Source organism: Podarcis cretensis (assembly GCF_951804945.1).
Source record: "Podarcis cretensis genome assembly, chromosome: 3".
Classification (NCBI taxonomy): domain Eukaryota; kingdom Metazoa; phylum Chordata; class Lepidosauria; order Squamata; family Lacertidae; genus Podarcis; species Podarcis cretensis.
In genome coordinates, this window is record NC_137172.1 from 94,622,278 (window position 1) to 94,638,802 (window position 16,525).

At 43.1% G+C, this 16,525-nt stretch overlaps 1 long non-coding RNA gene across 1 annotated transcript in view; it reads left to right on the forward strand.

Annotated features, from left to right (window-relative positions):
• The window catches only part of LOC307212991, a 74,767-nt gene that overhangs the window by 44,833 nt on the left and 13,409 nt on the right, over positions 1 to 16,525 (forward strand). The window contains exon 3 of the long non-coding RNA XR_013837333.1: positions 8,281 to 8,342. This is a non-coding gene — a long non-coding RNA (uncharacterized lncRNA). The remainder of the gene's footprint in view (positions 1 to 8,280; positions 8,343 to 16,525) is intronic.

The window sequence follows — 16,525 nt, forward strand, 5'->3', positions numbered from 1 at the left end:
ATTTCTGTAAGTAATCTTTAATTTTTATCCAATCTTCTTCCACCAACTCTTCTCCCTGGTCTCGGATTCTGCCAGTCATTTCCGCCAGTTCCATATAGTCCATCAACTTCTTCTGCCATTCTTCCCGGGTGGGTAAATCTTGTGTCTTCCAATACTTCGCGAAGAGTATTCTTGCTGCTGTTGTTGCATACATAAAAAATGTTCTATCCTTCTTTGGCACAGAAAGTGTGTTCTCCTCCATGGAGAGCACGTGTTGCGGTGGGGTCTAACAGGACACCCCCTTTTGGTTACTGGGTGGAACCATTTGGATGGCCATGACTGTGATTGGACCAATTTGGGTTATTGGGGAGATTTTGATGTTACCATTTAGAGGGTTGGCCCAAAGGTTATATATTCTTGGCATGCAGCTTTTTTCAGTCTCTTTTGCTGCATTCATCGGATCGCCTGCCCACCCTCCCTAATTTAGAGCTGTTGCGTTTGACATTGCTATGCCTGTCATGATGTTGTCTGCTTTTGGGGCAGGGGACTGGTAGGAATTTTGTCCATTTGGCAGATTGGCTGGTGCCATTTGGTTTTTGCCTACTGTGTAGCAAATTGTCATAACTGGTAAGGTTGCGGTTAGGCATTGGTTAGAATTTGGTTGGTGGAGGGGTAAGGGTTGGCTGTGCCTGCCCCTCCAATGCTGCTGCTGCAAGGGAATTCCGTTAAAGGAATCCAGGGGTTTGCCGTTCTTTCATCCGTACCCCTGAATGGGGCTTGGGCTGCGCAAACCCCTGGCAGTATGCGGGGAGAGGTGAGGGCCTGTGGCTCAGCTCCATTTCTCCCCAATATTGTTTTCCCTTACTGGCTTTCACTGGAATCTGGAAGTCAGTTCTGTCCCCGGGCAACCACTCACATTTATGTATTTTAATAAAGTTGTGGCCAAAATTATGCCAAAAACCTTAAACAAAAATTCTGTGTGAATTGTGATTTATTTAAGGGGTGGCTTGGGGACCTCGACACACAACTCACTGCAACTCATCCAGCTTGAGTAATTGGAGGGACTGATATAGGTATGCAAACCAATGATTCTCCTAATCCAAGGAAAAATAAAAAAAATATAGAAGGGCACACCAACCAGCAAGAATAATCAAAGATAGAAGGGGATTTCAGGGGTGGCATAAATTAAATTTGGTTCAACATACTGTGGAAATATAGACATGTGGACATAGTGATAAGAATTTAGTCACAACTAGCATTCTTAACCAATGGTTTTTTAACCATACAATATGGAAGGAGGGAGAGAGACTGTTTGTCTTCTGATTACATTATGCAACCCAAGCATAAATCATTGCTTCTACACATACAATTGTTCAGCCTAGCAGTAATTCAGGGAATAAAGAGTGATTCAAGGGAAACGATTCAAAAATCGGAACTTAAGCTGTTTGTTGCCTTCTCACACTACGCCCAAAGAAACAAAGGCAGGAAATGATCCAGCACATCTCCATTTTATAAGCACTTAGATCAGGAATAAAATATTACAACTGTCAGTTTTTGGTCTTCTTATAACTGCCTCCAAGCTTACAGAAGTAGCATAAGAATGAGACAATTGTGAACATGGTCCCAAACAAATTAAATCTCACATGTCTCAGCCTGCTTGTTGCTTACTTGATATATTTGTGTGTGTGTGTGTGTGTGTGTGTGTGTGTGTGTCCAATACACACACACTGTGAGATCCCCATAAAACTAAGTGGCATTTATCACATGCCAGGAAATATTAAGCAGATACAAGCTGGAATTTGTATGGATTAGAAGCTACTTAGAAGGAAAAGATTATGGATGTGTGTATACAGTGGCGTAGCGGGGGGGGTGCAGGGGGGGCCGCACCGGACGCAACATCTGGGGTTAGGGCAAATCCACGGGTTAGGGGGCGCAAATCCACGGGTTAGGGGGCGCAAATTACTTGCCTTGCCCCGGGTGCTGACAACCCACGCTACGCCACTGTGTGTATATATAAAACTTGTAAGAATTTCTTTTTCATGGGATAAATCAGAACTTTTAGGACTGGATAATTAGGGGAGGAAAAGCTGTGAAGAGCTTGGTGATAGTCTGCATTTATCACCTATAATTGAAAATGCATTGATGGGCAGCAGTAGTATTGATATGTATGATCACGGTCCAATCTTATGGTTGCTAGAGATATTTGTAGAAGCCAAGACTAGATCTTATCTGCTCTCACCAACAACTCAGCGCACTACAAGGGTGTCCAAGGAGAGGCCATAGAAACTGAACCATTTCCTTGCACAACTGAGTTTGTATTCTTTTTGCTGTTTGGTACTGAAAATTTGAGAATAACTTTCAGAAAAAGTGGTCTGTGCTCCAGGAGTTATTACAATGTATCCATGGAAGATATGTGGTGAAAGAGTTGTGTAAGGAAGATATGGCCCAGGAAATAATCACAATGTAGTAAAAGATTAAGCCAGAAGGCAGGACGGCAGCAGCTAATACCACACCCTTGAACATGTTCCCTACCCTATATGTTTATTTAATTGTGCTGGCAGCCAAGAAATTAAGAGGTAAATTAGTTCCTCAATCTTGAACGTTCTTTCTGTTCTGCTATAGCTGATAGCTAAAGAAATGAAATGAAATTATTGCATACACAGCTACGCCACATGACGCCACACCACATCACACGCAACACTGAATGTTGTCACCTTCCTTAGCAACTAGGCACACACAAATGAGAATTACCAGTCAAGAGGGGGCAAGATGCCAAAGGGGAGGAGGACTGGGAGGAAGAAGTGCACTTGACCCTGCCACACTTATTTAAGCACACAAGTAGTAATGGCAAAGTGGTTAAGCAGTCAATCCTTCTTCCCAGGGAACTCTGGGAATTGCAGCTCTGTGAAGGGAATAGGCTTCTCTTTACAACTCTCAGCAGCCTTCACAAACTACAGCTCCCAGAATTCTTTGGGGGAAAGCCATGGCTGCTTAAAATGGCATCAGAGTGCTTTAAATGCATTGTGTGAGTGGGGCCAAAAACAGTTCATGAAAGACATACGGCAGTGGTAGTCTTCAAAAGATATGCTAGGAAAATACTATATTGGCCCTAACAAAGACAAAGTAAGAACAATGATTTCTGGCAGAGACCACTGCCAGAAAATAGGGGGTATCCCCAGGAAATGGAGACAGCTGGAGAGTGCATTATCCTTTGGCAATGTTACTGATCGTGCAATGAAACCCTCCTTGAAAATGATAATGGATTGACTATTTGCTATGAAAACCCCAGATCTGCTATTTAATTTAATGGAAACCTGTTTGTTTGTTTGTTTTTAGTATATTTGAAACCCTGAGCATTCAGTGCAAAGATGCTGGTTAGATGCAACTGGGAGTTTCATCATATTGATTTAATTTTCCACCTGATTGAACATGTCAGCATGAAAACTAAAATTCACTAAACATTTTGCTTTAAATGCATTAAAAATGGGTCATGGGAATGTCCAAGGGAAAGGAACGCAAAATGCCTGGAATAGGTTTTAAACTGGTTTATTTAAAGATACGATATATATATTTTCTTTTTAAAAGAATAATAATCTTCTGAATACAAAAAATCACTTTTAGCCTAGTAAACTGGGTTCTCCTCAGGCTGTTTTACTCTAAATGCCCCACAAGCCCATACATAATATACTACGAACTAGAATCAATGAGCTTCTTCTCTCTCTATCTTTAATGAGTGTACTGGCATTTGTTGACTATATTATCCACTTTATTAAAAAAAATGAGGGAGATATTTCATGCAGGGGGGAAGGAGGGATCCCTTCACACAGTAAAGGTTGTAAGCACCCTTTCATGTCTTCGAAACAAGGATTGAATGCTTAAACTGAGGAAGGGGGAAGTGTGCATATGTCAGGCATGCTTGCTCCATTTCCCTCCATCCTTCCCACATTGAATGGGAATGCCTGAACTGGGCTTGTAAACCCATTTGGCTGAACATACTTACAAGTTAACCAGGAAGCTTGCATCACTAGGGGCCAGATTCTCATTACGTGTTCAGCCAAATGTGCCAGCAAGCCCTCTTGCAGATCCTCCAAGTGTCCCTATTTTCCAAGGACACTGCCAGATTTACAAAGCTGTCCCAGTTTCTGATTTGATCCCGGAATGTACCACTTTTCCTTAGGAAGTCCCTATTTTCATCAAAAATGTGTTGGAGGGTATGGAGTTATGCGATTCTCAAGCCAAAGAGATACTGTATTGTTCGCACCATAAGACGCACCCGGCCATAAGACGCACCTAGTTTTTAGAGGAGGAAGACAAGAAACAAGAAAGCAACGCAAAGCCTTTTGAGCAAAAATGCAGGAGGCTTTGCGTGGCTATGGCTGAAGCCAGGAGAGCAAGAGGGATTCGTGCATACCGATCCCTCTTGCTCTCCTGTCTTCAGCCTTAGCTGCACAGCCTGCATGCGCTCCATAAGCCGCACACACATTCCCCCTTACTTTTTAGGAGGGGAAAAGTGTGTCTTATAGAGCAAAAAATACGGTAAGTAACTATACGACCTTTAGGAGACATCTGAAGGCAGCCCTGTATAGGGAAGCTTTTTAAATGTTTAATGTTTTATTATGTTTTATCTATGTTGGAATGGCTGCAGGAGGCAGTGGCTGTGGGAGGCAGTGTAATACAGAAGTGCCTGGCATGCTCTGGTCCATGGGGTCACAAAGAGTCGGACACGACTAAACGACTAAACAACAACAACAACAACATATGTTGGAAGCCGCCCAGAGTGGCTGGGGCAACCCAGTCAGATGGGTGGGTTATTATTATTATTATTATTATTATTATTATTATTATTATTGAAATCCTCACTTTCAACAGAGAAATATTGGAGGGTTATGCTCTTGCATTTTAGCTGTAATTCCACATAACACTTATCTCGAGCTCAGTGGGCCTTGCTTCGGAGTATACACGTATAGGATTGCACCGTCAACATTGCCTATATTGAAACTGGGCTGCCCAAAGATTGAGGTGCAAATCATCCTAAGTAGAGGTGACATTATCCTTGGAATTGTTTCTTTCTTGAAAGAGGTTGGCACTAGTGCATAGAATGTTAGCAGCTCAGCATAAATCCATTAAGATTTCCCTAATGGCGTAATTTAAGGGCTGAGGTGTAGTCTGCTACTGGTGCTGTTTCCTTCCCTTACTCAGTGAACAAAATGTGATTGTGGGGTGTGTGTGTGTGCATTTTTGCAGCCCTCTTAATTGCTTGTGTTAGTGGCTCTTGCTTATGGCAATGCACCTTAATGCACAGAAATTACCAGTCTTCACAAAAGCAGCACCAATCAAACAAGTAACAGGTATTTTTTCTTCCTTCTCTCTCTCTCTCTCCCACCCCTATCGTTATTTTTCGCTTTGACATAAGTAAATTCTTTTATATATTTCCTAAAGCATTGCTATCCATTATTGCTGATTATCTTCTTAAAAGGCTGAAAGTAGTCAACACTTCCTTTTACGTTGCCTTCAAACCAAAGTCAATTTATTGCTTTATGCATTTATACTGGAAAAATAAAAGGCATGTCTAATTGTACATGCAGAAATGTGAATAGTCTGAAAAGAAAATGGACCCAAACAATTAGCTAATCCTTGCAAATGAAGCCCATTTCCTTTTGTTCTTGGAAATGTTAATTATTCCTTACAGCTATACTTTCAAGCTGATGTGTAGGAGTTGATTTGTTTGGAGTCGATTGTATAGTCTCTCCCCACCCCCCCTTTTATCCTTCCCAGATTAGCAATGGTAGGCTTTGCTATTTTAAATAATCAACCTCAATTAATGTAATCTTGACTTACGGATGCACTTGCTTAATAACGTGCACACAAAGATATTAGGATAATGGGGGGGGGGGATCGTGAACATATTTAGCTACAGCCCTGAGATGATAAATTTTGCATGTAGGATGTGTACCAGAACACATTCCATTTTAGAACTATGGCACGTGAAAAGGGAATTGTTATTGACTTAATGGCTAATTTCTCTCCTTGGGTTAACCAAGGGGCAAGCTACTAGATGTTACACACAGTTGCATGTAATATTCTCCTGCTGTTGAAATGAAAAACAGCCTGGAGAGCTTTCGCTGCGAAGGGAAAATAGCAGGAGGGAAGAGGCGCTTAACCCTTTCGTCACCTCCCATTTTTCTTCTCAAAATCACCCATCTTCATCAGTTTTTATGCCCACAGCAGGGAAAAGATTAATGGTAGTTACTGTTTCTCTACCATCTATTTCTTTACTAGACATCTATGGGCCCGAACTGGCCACACATGACACAGCATCCTGACTTGTCAAAACACTTCATTTCACAGAGACAAGTAGTTCCATAGTCTCAGCCATTCACATAAGAATTCCGTGTAGAAAACGAAGATGTCTAACTGGTGGCTTGGAAGCTGGATGCAACTGGGCTTGGTAAAAATGTTTGCCCACAACATATGGAGGGCACCACATTTGCTACCCCTGCAATGGGACTTACTTCCAAGTGGGCTTGCATGAGTTTACACCACAAGAGATCCTTCTTGCTGCTGCAGATACTTGTGTCACATGAATCTCTCTCCCAAACCTGTAATTTACCCTTAAAATGTGTTACAGGAAAAAATAAGAGCCTCTAATCAAAATACTCTTTTCCTCACTACTACTTGCATGGGAGCCAACTCCTAGGAGCCGAGGGGCCTTTGTCCCCATCCCTGTCCCCCCCCAATAATATATTTGAGGGAGCTGGGGGCCCCCAAAGTTGATGGGTGTGTTTGCACATGTGATTGATTATGCGGGGCACGGCTTACTTGTCCCTTCCCCCATATTTTATTCAAGTTGGCACCCCTGACTACTCAGTTCTCCCCCTAAAAATGGCTTCTAGACACAATGGCTATCTTCTGCCCCCACTGTCGGAGGCAGAATGCCTATGGAAAACAATTGCTAGAAATCACTAGCCAGGGCTTTTTTTCAGCTGGAACTCGCCAGAACGCAAGTGCCATTATAAGAGAATAGGGGATGTGTTCCAGCACCTCTTTTTTCTAGAAAAATAGCACTGGTGAGAGCACTCTTCTTGTGAGCTTCCCATAGTTACCTGGTTAGCCACTATGAGAATAGGTTGCTGAACTAGGTGAGCCTTTGGCCTGATCCAAAAAGGCTTTTCTTATTTTCTTCCAGCATCAAAGACCAGGCACCTAAGTTCTTTATTTAACTTCCAAACAGCTTTGAGCTTCCTGGGTAAATCTTAGACATGGTATTAGCAACTGGACCATTAAATATATCCCTGGAAGAACAAGTGCTTTTTGATGCTACTCCTTCATTATGTCATACTGTTCACTAAGCTGGGTTGGGCTATTTGGTTGATTTCTTAGTAAACATTAGGCATTTATTCATTCCATTTTTTTGTTGTCCCAAAAGTGGGCTCCTAAGCAAAAAAGCTATACAACTAGAAGAATCACAAGTGTTTACTCAAAAAACAAAAACAAAGGTGATTATTCCCCAGCCTTGACAGATAAGGAAGCTAGAAACTCGAGAAGGAAGATTCATCACCGACACATTATCTAACCACTGTACAATGTTCTGTACTATGGAAATAGGATTTGTGCCTGGCCTCAAAGGCTACCAGTCACTCGCTAGACTTGATTGCAGCGTCTTGAAAGAGGCATGAATGTGTGGCAAGGCGTAGCGTAATGTGATGCCGAGGTAAAAGCTGCATGATTTATGATCTCCCAAGGATTACAGAACTTGTTTCTATCCCTGCTTGAAAAACAGCTTGACACATGAGTGATGCAAAGATATTTGTTCCTGTTCTTCAGCCTGGGGAAAAAATCCACTATGCTCTTTTTAAAATACTTTTAAGAATTTGTCAGATGGCGTTTGCAACACCTCACTCACATCCCCTTCAACTGGACTACGTATTAGGTAGACATCCATTTTTGAGGGAGGTCAAAAGTTAAAACTGTCACCGTCTGAGAGATGGAATGTATATTAAATGTGCCATATTAACAATTCAAAACATTATGGAATTATAACCCATATATATGAGTGTGTGTGCATATGTATGTGTGTGTGTGTGTGTGTAAATGTAAGGAACAAATTTAAAAGGTACTGTTGTTGCCAAGTGTGTTGTTTTTCTAGGAGTGGCAGTGGATTACAGCAATACCCAGAGAGCAATATGAAAAAGTGCATGTTTATTCTGAACTGAGCTGGGGCAGGGATTATGGCCACACAGAGAAAGCCAGCACTTTAGGGAGGCAACTATGAAGTAATGCCACACCACAAATCTCCCTCAGGTTTTGTTGCACCATTCTCCATTGATTCATGAGAAAACAAACTGCATTCAACATTGTGAAAGGTGAGGTAAAATTTCTCTGAAATGGGTGTTTGTGAGTGTTCTTTCATTCTGCAAATCCAGTGGTCTGTACTCTGCAGACTTACTCGGTGCCCGTGCTTCAGTTAAATCTGAGGGGAAGAAGTCATGAGGCAACTCCTTCCATGGAGCTGTCTTCAGAGCAGGAAGTGTGGGCAGCCAAGGGGGCTGCAGAGCCCTGGAAGAATGTTTACTCACACAACACCCTCAGCCACCTCACAATTGTAAGGTAAGGCCCAAACTCCACATCCACTGGAATTCCATAGTGAACAGAGAAATGGAGGCAGAAGAATGGAAGCCACTTTTGCTGGGGGGGGGGGTCAAAACCTTGGAGGTCAGGTTTAGGTGCGACATCTATAAACATGCTGCTTTTCTGTGGCATGGAAGTTCAGATGTACAGTGGTACCTCGGGTTACGAACTTAATTTGTTCGGGAGGTCCGTTCTTAACCTGAAACCGTTCTTAACCTGAGGCGTGCTTTTGCTAATGGGGCCTCCTTCTGCCACCGCACTGCTGCCGCACGATTTCCGTTCTTATCCTGGGGCAAAGTTCTCAACACGAGGTATTACTTCCGGGTTAGCAGAGTTTGTAACCCAAAGTGTTTGTAACCCGAAGCATTTGTAACCCAAGGTACCACTGTAGTACATTTGTGGAGAAGGTTTGGTCCTCCAAATGTTGCTGTATTACAGCTTCCTTCATCCCTGACCACTGCTGGGGGTTGATGGGAATTGTGGTTGAGCAACATCTGGTGCGCCAAAGATTCCTCACACAGTTCACCATTCTTCTTTCCACCTGAAAGTCCTAGAATCCAAATCCTACGTGACCTCTTCTCCTAAAGTGGCATAGCGGAACAATAACTTTACAGTGTGCCAGATGTGTAGAGCAAGACAAGGAAGAATTACCGGTAGTAGTCACTTTTGGATGATGTCCCAATTAGTATTGTGTTACATACAAATAAATGCTAATTGCTCTTACAGTTCAAGCATGAAATGCTTATGTGAACATACTGAACAGGAATATTGTCAGTGAGAGAACACATTAACCACTGAGCAACGAAGTAAAAAAATATATATTAGAAATTCTGTTTTGGTTACATTTTTCAGAAGCTGCGGTTCATGTCACTTGTGTTTGCTCAGCCAATTTAACACCAAAGTTGAACATAATGTGCAAAGACATTATTGAATCCCTCCTGTCTACTTTTTATTCAGGGTGCAGGTGAGAAAGTAGAGGAGAAACAGTAGAATAATTGGATGAGCATTTTTTCATCCATTTATTCTGTGTCCTGCTGACATATATACACACATAAATTTATCTGTATGCCACCTTTCCAGAGTTCAAACTATGCTCAAGGCAGCTTACAACATGGGGGGGGGGGGGGAATAACCACAACAAAACAAAAGTAGTTCTAAACAAAAAACAAAACGTTTAAAAATACACAACCAAATTGAACAATTTCCCCATGAATCAAAACAAGATCTAAAATAAAGTTACAAAAAAAACAACAGCAACTACTCCTGCAACAACCCTGTGCCAACAATGTGTTTTTGACCTTTAAAGCCCTAGGCAGCCTAGGACCCATGTACCTACGAGACCGCCTCTCCTGGTATGCCTCACGGAGGACCTTAAGGACAACATTTTGGAGGTCCCAGGTCGCAAGGAAGTGAGGCATCTGATCAAGCCCTGTATTTTAAAATGAGCTTAAAGATATTGTAATGGTTCTAGGGGTTGCTTGTGCGTAAGTTGCCGCCACTCTTGGCTTGGTTGTCTGGTTGAACCCTTTCTGTCTGGACAGCCCTTCACTTCGTGGCTGTCTCAGTCGCTGGCAGAATCCATCAGTGGGCGTTTTTTAAATCTCTTCCAGCAAAGAAGTTCTTTGACGCCAAGTCTCCTCCTACTCTCCCTGTGCAGAAGTCTTCTGCGCAGGGAGGGAGTGGGCAGCGGAGTACCTGTGCTCTCCCCGCTGGTTTCTGACGAAGAGTCTTGGAGCCTCCTCTCCAAATCCCCTCTCTGCCCCCCTCCTCCACTGGTGTTACGCTGATTTCCTTCCCCAGCAGATGGGCTGCCTCTCTCCCTACTGGGACCCTCTCCGGCATCCCTCTGGAGCCTTCCCTCTGCCTCCGGCTCTGATGGCAGTTCCCTGACAGATATATTTGCAAATGTTTGTATGTTTCATGCCAGGCAGAAACCAGCTGGCTAAGTACTTTGGCAGTTGTTTATTTTCCTGCTCTCCTGAACAAGGACCCCCCTGATTTATAGCAGTAGCAGGAGACAAGTTTCTCAAAGTTGTAAAAGGGAATTATAGGATGGGAGCAAATGTTACACTGACCCTACATATTACAGAATACAATCAATCTGTAAAAACACTAATTAAGAGTTGGTAAATAGTAAGATTTATTGTTTATCTGAGGTTGTTGATATTTCTTCCGGCAATCTTAATTCCGGCTAGGGATTCATCCAGCCCAGCCTTTCGCATGATGAATTCTGCATATAAGTTAAATAAGCAGGGAGACAAAATGCAGCCTTGTCGTACTCCTTTCCCAATTTTGAACCAGTCAGTTGTTCCATATCCAGTTCTAACTGTAGCTTCTTGTCCCACATAGAGATTTCTCAGGAGACAGATGAGGTGATCAGGCACTCCCATTTCTTTAAGAACTTGCCATAGTTTGCCATGGTCGACACAGTCAAAGGCTTTTGCATAGTCAATGAAGCAGAAGTAAATGTCTTTCTGGAACTCTCTAGCTTTCTCCATAATCCAGCGCATGTTTGCAATTTGGTCTCTGGTTCCTCTGCCTCTTCTAAATCCAGCTTGCACTTCTGGGAGTTCTCGGTCCACATACTGCTTGAGCCTTCCTTGTAGAATTTTAAGCATAACCTTGCTAGCGTGAGAAATTAGTGCAATTGTGCGATAGTTGGAGCATTCTTTGGCACTGCCCTTCTTTGGGATTGGGATGTAGACTGATCTTCTCCAATCTTCTGGCCACTGCTGAGTTTTCCAAACTTGCTGGCATATTGAGTGTAGCACCTTAACAGCATCATCTTTTAAAATTTTAAATAGTTCAGCTGGAATACCATCACTTCCACTGGCCTTGTTATTTGCAGTGCTTTCTAAGGCCCATTTGACTTCACTCTCCAGGATGTCTGGCTCAAGGTCAGCAACCACACTACCTGGGGTATATGAGACATCCGTTTCTTTCTGGTATAATTCCTCTGTGTATTCTTGCCACCTCTTCTTGATGTCTTCTGCTTCTGTTAGGTCCTTTCCACTTTTGTCCTTTATTATGGAAATCTTTGTACGAAATGTTCCTTTCATATCTCCAATTTTCTTGAACAGATCTCTGGTTCTTCCCATTCTATTGCTTTCCTCTATTTCTTTGCATTGCTTGTTTAAGAAGGTCTTCTTGTCTCTCCTTGCTATTCTTTGGAAATCTGCATTCAATTTCCTGTATGTTTCACGATCTCCCTTGCATTTTGCTTGCCTTCTCTCCCCCGCTATTTGTAAGGCCTCATTGGACAGCCACTTTGCTTTCTTGCATTTCCTTTTCATTTCGCTTCCAGGCATATCCGCAACTGAGCGTCCTTTCGGCTTTGGCCCAGCCGCTTCATCAGCTCTGGATCTACTTGTACTTGCCCTCCGCTCTTCCCCAGTAGCATGTTGGACGCCTTCCGACCTGAGGGGCTCATCTTCCAGCGTCATAACTTTTATATGCCTGTTGTCTTTGTCCATGGAGTTTTCTTGGCAGGGATACTGGAGTGGCTTGCCGGTTCCTCCTGCAGGTGGATCACGTTTGGTCAAAACTCTCCACTATGACCTGTTCATCTTGGGTGCCCTGCTCGGCATAGTTCATAGCTTCTCTGAGTTCTTCAAGCCCCTTCGCCACGGCAAGGCAGTGATGCATGAAGGATATGCAGATATGCAGATGACACAACCTTGATGGCAGAAAGTGAGGAGGAATTAAAGAACCTTTTATTGAGGGTGAAAGAGGAGAGTGCAAAATATGGTCTGAAGCTCAACATCAAAAAAAGAAGATCATGGCTACTGGTCCCATCACCTCCTGGCAAATAGAAGGGGAAGAAATGGAGGCAGTGAGAGATTTTACTTTCTTGGGCTCCATGATCACTGCAGATGGTGACAGCAGCCACGAAATTAAAAGACGCCTGCTTCTTGGGAGAAGGGCAATGACAGGCCTAGACAGCATCTTGAGAAGTAGAGACATCACCTTGCCAACAAAGGTCCGTATAGTTAAAGCTATGGTTTTCCCAGTAGTGATGTATGGAAGTGAGAGCTGGACCATAAAGAAGGCTGATCGCCGAAGAATTGATGCTTTTGAATTATGGTGCTGGAGGAGACTCTTGAGAGTCCCATGGACTGCAAGAAGATCAAACCTCTCCATTCTGAAGGAAATCAGCCCTGAGTGCTCACTGGAAGGACAGATTGTGAAGCTGAGGCTCCAGTACTTTGGCCACCTCATGAGAAGAGAAGACTCCCTGGAGAAGACCCTGATGTTGGGAAAGATGGAGGGCACAAGGAGAAGGGGGCGACAGAGGACGAGATGGTTGGATAGTGTTTTCGAGGTTACCAGCATGAGTCTGACCAAGCTGCGGGGGGCAGTGGAGGACAGGAGTGCCTGGCGTTCTCTGGTCCATGGGATCACGAAGAGTCGGACACGACTAAACGACTAAACAACAACAAAGATTTATTGTTTAACAGAAAATAATACCATGTGCTTCCCATCAGACTCTAGCCATATTTTCCTAAGGTTTAAGGTATACTGAGAGAGTTAAAGGGCAATAAATTTTGGGAAGAGCTAATGGGAAAAGCAGCTGGCTGGGAAAGGGGGGTGTAAACTGAAAAGGCTTCTTTTGAAGCTGTTTTTTATTGAGTTCCTTTTTTACTTTGCAAAGGCCTTTCCTTCTAAAAGCTATCTATGTTATGTATGAGATTTGTTGGCTTAATGTAATTAGGCAAAGGATTTAGAAAGTAAGAAATGTTAGATTCTTATGTTAGATTCTTATTTCATTGATGGTGTGTGAGAATGTGAACCCAAGATCTCTGTTTAGATAGAATGTAATATCATGAGCCATCTGTTTTAGCCATTTGTTTTGGAATGCAGGGGCAACAGGGGCAAAAGGTGATCTGGTAATTAAGGTGCCTTGTCGAGGCAAATGTAAGATATATGGCTACTTGTCTGCCATTTATGGATAGAAGGAAATATAGCTCTTTGTCTCCCATAAAAGGTAATAGGAAATGGGTGTATCTTTTACTATTGGTTCAAGTAAACAGCCGATAGGAATTTCAACCAGGCTGATTGGACAGAGGCAGCCAAAGGAGGAGCAAGGGGGCTGGGCTGAGGAAATATAATTGCTGGCCATCAGGGCTGGAAGGGGCAGAGCTTTGGTAACCATATACCACTGTGCCTATCATTTATTTGTCTGACAAATAAATTATTATTTTAATTTCTCTCTTGCTGCGTTGAATATTTCATTCCAGCTAAGCGTTAACCACAAGCAGGGTGCTACAGAAGGTGGTTAGATTGGTCTCACCTAGGGCCAGGGCCTTTTCAGTATTGGCCCCGACTTGGTGGAATGCTCTGTCACAAGAGACTAGGGCCCTGCAGGACTTGACATCTTTCTGCAGGGCCTGCAAGATAGCTGTCCCGCCTGGCCTTTGGTTTGGACTCAGTCTGACCCTTATGTTTCCCTCCCCTAATGGTTTTGACCAATGGGCTACTTTTAAAATGAGACTGCATTTTAAATTGCATTCTAACCTGTGTTTTAAATTGGGTCCCCCCCCCCCACTATGTTTTTACTGTAATTTTACTGGTGTTAGCCGCCCTGAGCCCAACTGCGGCTGGGGAGGGCAGGGTATAAATAAAATTTATTATTATTATTATTATTATTATTATTATTATTATTATTATTATTTTATTATTTCTCTGTTGCAAGCCTTGCTCAAGACAGTTTACAACATCAGAATATTTTAGCATATTAAAATGTAACATTTTAAGAAGATCCACTAGTATTTATAGCCAAGGGCCTCATTTTCTCATGGGGAGTCTTCCAAGTGGCCTAGCACTCAGTGGTGGCCAGTGGTAAAAGTGGATGGAACAACAGATGTGATCTTCACCTTTGCACAACATGGTGCATTCTGATCACACAAAAGCCAGAGGTCTCCACACATAGCTCCACTATCCAGGTGAGAAGGAGGCATTATCACACAGTTCAAGGTCACATCCCAGCTAAGCAAAAGCACTAAAGATGGGCACAGAGCAGGCCGGTGATGCACATGGTCTAAGAGAGAGCCCCAGAGGTCAGGAGGGCTCCACCTGGACCCCCAGGCCTGAGGTTCCCCAATCCTGAACTCCATGATGTTGTGAAAATCTAAATCAATATACAAACATCAGGGGAGTTAGAACATATAAGATTAATCAATCTACTAATAAGTCATACTAAGGTCTATTTACAGAAATACAAATACCTAAGGTCAGTAGCTGCAAAAATATCCCTAAGGAAAACTCCAGTCTGATCATCTCCAGGAGTAACTTCAAGAGGAGCGGGGGCGTTTATAGCTGGAGCCAGTCAGGGCCTTCCCCTTCCAGGTTGTCTTAGACTGGTTGGATGCAGAATATTAGTGAGAGGAACCAGCTGGGGAACCACCAAGAGAAGAAGACTCAGAGCCGGCAACGATGAGGGAGAAGAGGGAGGTGATTGGAAAGAGCAGGTGTCAGAAGCTGAAGAGAGAACAAGGTTTAGTGAGCTGGGATAGTCTGTGGCAGAGAGGAGTCCAGAGAAGAGGCAGAAGCTGAAGCAGGAGGATGGGAGGAGAGAGGCCAAGAGACAGAGACGAGTCAGGCTGGTGAAATGTCACAGTGTCTTTCCATCTTGCTGTGACAAGCTCCCTTCCCTGCTGGCCTTCCAGAACCAGAAGGGCCATGAAGTGGAAGGAGCAAAGACAGGCATGTAGGCGCCATCTCTGACTGCTTGGGGGAAAACCCTGGAAAGGAGGGGACTTAGCCGTGGGGAGGAGGGGAACTTTGGTCTCAGCAACTGCTTCTTTTGGGGGGGGGGGCAAGAACTACCATGAAGCAGTTGCTAACACTGAAGGTCCCTCCCTTCCCCCACAGCTACCCAAGTCCCAAGTCCCATCCTCACACTTTTTAGAACCAATATTTTATACACTGCTAAGGGATATTATTACAAACAGCCAAGTCGTTTTTTAGCTACAAAGATGGGGAGTAATAACTTTTTGAACAGGGGTCAGCTGGAAAGCTATTTCCCCATCTTGCTCATTTATTTTTGCTGCACGAAAAGGATGCAAAACACAAACTTCAGAAGCAGCATCCAAATTACAGTTTGCGCCATTCCAGAAATCATCAAAACCTATTTGGCCTTTATTCAGATAATCTCAGACAACATTCGCTTCATCCCACAGCACCATCTTTCAGACTGTTCTAACCTTTTCAACCTAGAGATTCTGCTGTTATTTGATTTAGTCAGGCATTCTTTCTTTATTCTTTGTTTGTTACAGTTTCTACCTGCTCCTTTTTAATATATATATACTTCTGAGGTCCTCTGGAGCCATTATAAACCATCCTTCAAAATCACGCTGATTTCTTTAAAGAAAATAGCAGTTATCGTACGTCTGCATCTTTTCAGCAATCAGAACTGGAAGAAAAAATACCAGTTATTATAAAACTTTGACAGATACATATTATACAGAACTAGATAGAATTGGGGTTGGGGGATGAACACACCCTAAGAACACTGCAAGGAACATCCGCCGTCAAGGCAGCAGTACCAGCAGTACCTTGCTACATAAATAGCAAGAATTAATTATATACATGCTACTGCAAATGTGGCAAGAAACATGAGGCTCTGGTGATTTTTTTTCCTTTGTCAGATCTGAATGTTTTACTATCTTCTACCTTTCCCAACTCTAGCATATACTATAATGCAATAGCTTAAAGGATGCATTTAGACAGAGAGCAATGATGCCTGTTACTGAGATCAGATCTGATGGGGAAGTTCTTTTGCTTAATTCTTGGAAGTAACGAAGTAGTGCTGGAGAGAGCATTACTCCAGCATCATTTTGTGCATCTCTTCACATGAACCTTGCTTCAAAAGGCTACATTTTGTCTGGAAGCGTGAGCCAGCGAGGATCGTTTAGCAAGC